The sequence below is a fragment of the Sycon ciliatum genome, chromosome 3 (genome assembly GCF_964019385.1).
Source record: "Sycon ciliatum chromosome 3, ocSycCili1.1, whole genome shotgun sequence".
Lineage (NCBI taxonomy): Eukaryota > Metazoa > Porifera > Calcarea > Leucosolenida > Sycettidae > Sycon > Sycon ciliatum.
In genome coordinates, this window is record NC_088645.1 from 39,397,536 (window position 1) to 39,404,354 (window position 6,819).

The 6,819-nt window shown below is 48.8% G+C and overlaps 1 long non-coding RNA gene across 1 annotated transcript in view; it reads right to left on the bottom strand.

Moving 5' to 3' along the window:
* LOC135812156 (uncharacterized) overlaps positions 1-1,008 on the bottom strand; it is a 1,546-nt gene extending 538 nt beyond the window's left edge. The window contains exon 1 of the long non-coding RNA XR_010552765.1: positions 418-1,008. This is a non-coding gene — a long non-coding RNA (uncharacterized LOC135812156). The remainder of the gene's footprint in view (positions 1-417) is intronic.
* Positions 1,009-6,819: the final 5,811 nt, after the last annotated feature.

Genomic DNA, 6,819 nt, shown 5'->3' on the forward strand with positions numbered 1-6,819 from the left:
AAAACATCAAAAACTCAATCGGATCAGATAACAGTGGAGACGAAAAGGTAATGTTCTTCGTATCAAACAACTGAGGATGGTGTTCACACCAACGAAACGTCCCGGTGAAAACAATTTTAATTTCGAACACTTTCTTGATCGAACACACTACAAGTCATGAATGCAACTAAGTACTGTACTATAGTCGGTGATCGTTGTTCCACAAAGTAGGGGGGGGGGGGGGGGCGGCGGGGGGGGGGGGGTAGCCAGGTCATTCCCTTTTGTCTTTCACAAGGCGCGATTTTCTCGATGTCTGGCTTTCGTAAACCCACACTACTGGTACCGTCATCATGCGCGTCTTCCTCCATTTGGGACCCAGGTTCAAGTTCTGGAAGCACGGACTTACAGCCATTGTTTGTTAATAAGAAAATCGCTTACCTTTACAAAGAACTTGAGAACCTTGAGGGCTTGCAAGCTTGGAGGTATCAGCAAACTGGGACTCGGCACGGAATAGCACCGTATAATTATAGAACACAGTAGCACGCAATCAGAACCGAGTTGTAACAGTAGCTCGTTTCGTGTGCGTACACAGTACTGTACATGTATATCTTTGCCAGGCTAAAAGACTAACGAAACGCCAAAGCCATGCAGGCGCCCCGGGATGACAGGGTACAGACCGGCACCACTCCATTTTCCTGCTCAGATACCACGGTCACAAGATTCAACGGTTTTGTCGTGTGCTGATGCGAAAGGACAAGTTCGCTCTGCCACGGGTGGAGTGAAGAGGAGAGTACTTTCGGCATTCTGATGACAGTTCGTACTGTGGCGCCAGCACGACCCCATCGCCTCTCCTTTCAAACTCGATCACTGGGACAAACGCCTCTACGGTTTTAGCAATATGTATGGAAGATGAAGGTAGCAATTTTGAATGTTCCCCACATCGCTTCCAGAACTTCGTTCCTATGGCCTAGATCGTAGTTGCCATGGTGAATTGGTGATACACGATCCGGAGACATTGCTGCAGGAAAGCTACACTTACAGCGACACAGATCGCAAGTCAGGCTTCAGATGTACATGATCTTCAGATCTTCCTTTTTTCACTAGGAACACAGCCCTACTTGCAAGCATGTGGAGAACAACAAAACCAAGACAAACACTCAATCTGCCGACAGAACTTTTTAGTCCTTTGTGGACTCATCACCGCAGCACTGAGAAAATGAGACCGAACCTGATGGCAATGAATAATAGAGTTACCTACAACAAGACAAAAGGGATGTAGGGACAACGTGCCAATGTACTGGGACTACCGTATTTTACCGGTTGTAAGTCGACCCCGGTTATAAGTCGACCCCCCCCCTATCTGGAGGTCTCAATTCTGCGTTTTAAAGTTTTCACCCAAAGAATCACTACTAACCACCTCCTGCTACTAACACATCAACAAATCATGTAAACATTCCTTATTGGAGGATATAACGTCCCAATCCTTGAAAAAGGCCAATAAACTGGCAAAATGTGTAAACATGGTGCACTCGTGCATGCAGTGCAGGTCATTTTTTTGTAAGATACTGATAGTTCCCGGTTATAAGTCGAATCCCGGTTGTAAGTCGACCCCCACCCTTTCTCCTTCTATTTTAAGTCGTAAAAGGTCGACTTACAACCGGAAAAATACGGTAACTCAATCCAGGCATCGTTAATGTTGGGGTGTTGTAGATATTCCAACTACTTTGTCCGTGCTCGTCGTTTCCCCAGGTACTGGAGCAAGTCAGGCGGTCGCCTAACAAGAAATTTGTTACATGTAGTGGGATTGGAGTCACTGGACGCTGGGGAACAATGGCAGCACCCTGCCGTTGGAAATGGCGATATGTTTGTAGAACTGGAAATGAAGAGCCGCCACGAAATCAATGCTTGTTGCCTACTTGAAAAGGAGCGGTCCACAACGTCGTGATCTCGGGGCGCATCTTCCATCAGCAGACCCTCACCCTGCTGTTGAGAGGGGCGGCGTCTGACGCATTCTAGGAGAGGGTTGCCGGCTCTCGTGGTCTCGTCGGCTTAGTGGTCCAACGCGCTTCACAAGGTTCTTTTAAAGTGTGCACCCGATGACAGTCACGAGTTCTTATCAAGTGTCAGTCAAGCCGTCAAGAATCGTGACCTGAGACTTACTCTTCTGCTGTTGTTGTTGCAATAATTATGTATTGCACGAGGACGATGCCCGCAGACTGTACGTCTGTTATGTCCAAAATTGAGAGAGGCACAAGCACGCACCACACGCACACGCACACCCACCCACACGCACGCACCCACACACATGTACACACAAGCACGCAAATGAACGTACATGTACATGTACATACACGCATGCACATATTCAGGCACACATACATACATGTACATGTACGCACATGGACACGCGCACATACATGTATACCGTACATGCATGTGCACTCACGCACACAAACAATAACACGCACAAACGCACACAAATACGAACACGTACACACGGAAACACACGCGTACACATGCACGAACATGGAAATGCCCATTTCATTTTTATTCTTTTATTCCACGATGATGTGACGCCAATAAGGAAGATTGAAAAGTGTGATAGAACTGATACTAGCCAGAAGCAGATTGCCCGGGAAGGCAATAAGCCATGGATCATGAAAAACAAGCGGGGTCAATGGCGGCGGTGGTCTTTTTGTAGAGTGCTAGTGTCATGACCGGGGAGTGGGCCAGACATACTATCAGGATTCTACGATTCCAGGTTCTTTACGGAAATATACCAGGAGTCCAGATACCCATTCCTCACCCTAACCACACAAGAAGACCAAAGCTTCACTCCAGGACCAAGTTCCAAGCAACAGAGAAGCAACAAGAACAACAACCACAACCCATCGACGCAAAGCATCGACCTATATACTGCTATAATTATAGTAGCGTGCAAGCTGAAGGAGCGAAGCGAGCGAGCAGCAAGCCAGCAAAGCATGAATAGTGATAGGTTTCCCAACGCTATTCATAGACGAGACACATCGACGCCACGGCAAACACTTGACAAAGATACATGTAGGAGCAGACGGAATACAATACAGATAGAAACACACGGACACGACATATCCCCCGCCTACGAACATGTTACGTCCTCGTAACAGAAGAAAAGTAACGGCACTGAAAAAGAAAGCAAAATAATAAAACTCTTGAAAACTTGAAAGGAAGGAACCAACCTCTTCCTACCCAAGAACCAAAGAAAACATAATGCGCCAGTCTTGCACAGACTCTCCGCCACAGCAGTGTTAGAAAAATAGGTTATGCCGTTACAACTACGTTCGAACAAGCTATTGGTCAGCCTGCAGGGATTGCTTCTGTGTTACTATCATTATGAACTATTATAATAAGACAAATCAAGACTAGACGGGTGACAAGACCAGAAACGTGTCCAGGAACTGGTAACTGACCCGAACTAACTTCACTTGAAATCCGCGGCTCCCGTTTGCGTGTTGCCTTCATCTTGACTTCCTCGATGTACCTCCTCTCCAGCTCTGGCTACGTCCAGCAGTTTATCGTCATGCTCCGGGACGGGCGCGTTGGTGATGGTGACCAACCGCGGTCGCCAGGGTGCAGTTTATCGTCGTACCCAGGACGGACGCGTTGGTGATGGTGGCGATGGCTATTGGCAGCGCTCCCTCTCGCTGCCGAGGGTTCGGAATGTTAGTGGCACTGGACATCCTGGCGTGGTCGCCAAATGTCATGACCGGGGAGTGGGCCAGACATACTATCAGGATTCTACGATTCCAGGTTCTTTACGGAAATATACCAGGAGTCCAGATACCCATTCCTCACCCTAACCACACAAGAAGACCAAAGCTTCACTCCAGGACCAAGTTCCAAGCAACAGAGAAGCAACAAGAACAACAACCACAACCCATCGACGCAAAGCATCGACCTATATACTGCTATAATTATAGTAGCGTGCAAGCTGAAGGAGCGAAGCGAGCGAGCAGCAAGCCAGCAAAGCATGAATAGTGATAGGTTTCCCAACGCTATTCATAGACGAGACACATCGACGCCACGGCAAACACTTGACAAAGATACATGTAGGAGCAGACGGAATACAATACAGATAGAAACACACGGACACGACACTAGTAACCGTTACCATGGTTACGCAGTCTTTACACTTACATGTACATGTAACCTTATTCTCAGGGGCATCCCCGAAGCGGACAATGAGGACAGCGTAGCACTGTCATCCAGATGTGAGCAGCTCCTCCAGATTAGTGCTGACCAAATACTCTCTGCAGAGCGCATTGGTTCCGCCAGCAAAGCCGTACAGGGCAAGGCCAGGCCAGTGAGGCTACGCATGAAAAGCCACGAGGCCAAGTTGTCAGTGTACCGTAAACGTCTGGATTTGAAACTGAATGATCAAGATGTGTACGTGAACAACGACCTGACCAAGCAACAGCAGATTGCTAGACGACAGGCCCTGCCTAGGTATAAGGAACTCCGCCAAAAGGAGATCCGTTGCTCGCTACCGTATGGTGAGATTTTGAACCCAGATGGCACCCCATACAGTGCAACTGAAATCGATGAGCTGGCAACACAATAGGTTTCATCAGGGTGTCCAAGAAATCACCAGCAACACTCCCTCTCAGCTACTTCACCTCATCTCCGAGCAACAGATGTCGTCGCTGACCCAGCAATTGACATTTTAAGAAATCCTTGTAACTATCCATCCAGTCAAACAGTGCCTGATTGTCCGTCTTCACCCATCAAGAGCTTAACCATCGCCCACATCAACATCTGTAGCCTAAGAAATAAAACTCATGAAATCCATTGCATAATGTACAAGTACAGAATCGATGTGCTAGCAATCAGTGAAACATGCTTGGACTCTACTGTGATGAATTGCGATCTTGCTATACCAGCCTACACTCTCTATCGCCGGGACCGAGCTGATCGCAGAAAGGGTGGCGGCGTTGCCATGTATGTGCAGGAACAACTGAAATCCAGGCAACTTCAAGTCAACGACAGGCTAGAGACCATATTCGTTGGGTTGCACACCCATAGCCGAACGAATCCATTTCTATCCATCGGCTGCGTATACCGCGCTCCCGACAGCCATGTGGATTTCTGGGAGCAGCTCGACAATAGCGTGCAGATGGCCTCCGCGACATGTCCGGACATCCTCCTCCTCGGTGATTACAATGTCAACATGCTCTCTGTCCCACCTCACCCAAACGCCCGCTATGTACAAGGCCTCTGCGCTGACCACAGCTTACAAAACGTCATACTACAGCCCACCAGAGTTCCTAGTCAGTCATGCCTAGACCTTGCACTCATACCGACAACAATGACAACGGCTGCTCCGTCTTCCTCTCCCATGTCTCTTCATAGTACATTTGTTCACAGCGTCGATGGCCTGTCCGACCACCATCTTATTGGCCTCTCTGTCCGTGTTAGTAGAGCCAACTTTGAACAGCCACACGAGCAATTCTCTCGAAGACGCCAACCTAGCCTGGCTCACCTTGACCGTAGTGTAACGTCTGCAGCTCTCAAACACATCCTTGACCCCTCAGATGTATCCGGCGGTTATACTCTAAATGCAGCGGCAAGCCACTGGCAACAAAGTGTCATGACAGTACTAGATGATCTTGCACCATTCGTTACCCAGAAGCGCGCAGCTTACTCCAAACCCCGCCCCCAGCCCTGGGTCACCCCAGAGCTGAAACAGATGTTTCATCGACGAAGCTCAGCCCACCGCGCCTTAATAAAGCACCCCATGGATGACCGCCTCCGACAGCAGTATCGTGCAATACGTCGTCAAGGAACTTTACTAAACCGCAAACTGAAAAGTGTGTACTACAAAGATAAGTTCAGTGCCGCTACAGGAAATCCTAGACTCCAATGGGCAGTGCTGAATCAACTAACTGGAAGGAGAAAATCCCACCCCACACCGAAAGCCTCCCTCTCATCTTTGTCAGATACCCTAGGCAATATCGTCCATGATGAACACCGCGCTGCTCTTACGACCCCAGACACTCCGGCGGACGACTGTTTAGACAACTGCCTTCTCGAATTCCAACCCGTTACAACAGCAGCAGTAACGAAGATTCTCGAACGATTGAATACCACGAAAGCATCTGGATCAGACGGCATACCAGCTTACATCTTGAAACACCATGCCGCCGAGCTGGCCAATTCCTTAACTTCCATCTTCAACCAGTCATTGTCTAGCGGAAAGGTACCGTCAGCCTACAAACTAGCGTCTGTGTGTCCAGTGTTTAAGAAAGGCGACCCCTACGACAGTTCCAACTATCGCCCAGTCTCGCTACTGCCCATTATCTCCAAAGTCTTGGAATCACTAGTGCTCCAGCAGCTTCACGACCATCTGGACATCACACCCGGAGCAATTCCAAATGAACAGTTTGCATACAGGCGGAACCACAGTACTGAGGACCTTTTAACACTTGCCATCAACAACTGGCAGAGAAGCATGGATACCGGAGACTATACGGCCGTACTGCTGCTCGATATGAGCAAAGCCTTTGACCGCGTCCACCATCAAACGCTAATAGATGACCTTCACAATCTGAAGATCCGTGGAAATGCTCTTGAGTGGTTCAAGTCGTATCTGTCTCACCGACAGCAACGCGTAGAAGTGAACGGAACCTCAAGTGACTGTAGAACCTGCACTAGGGGCGTTCCCCAGGGTTCCGTCCTAGGCCCTACCCTCTTCAGCATCTACACTCGACTTGTCCCCACTCTGCCATTGCGTTCCCAATGCCTTCTTTATGCAGACGACACCACCATGTATGCCTCTGGAAAGTGTCCACGAATTCTCATGTC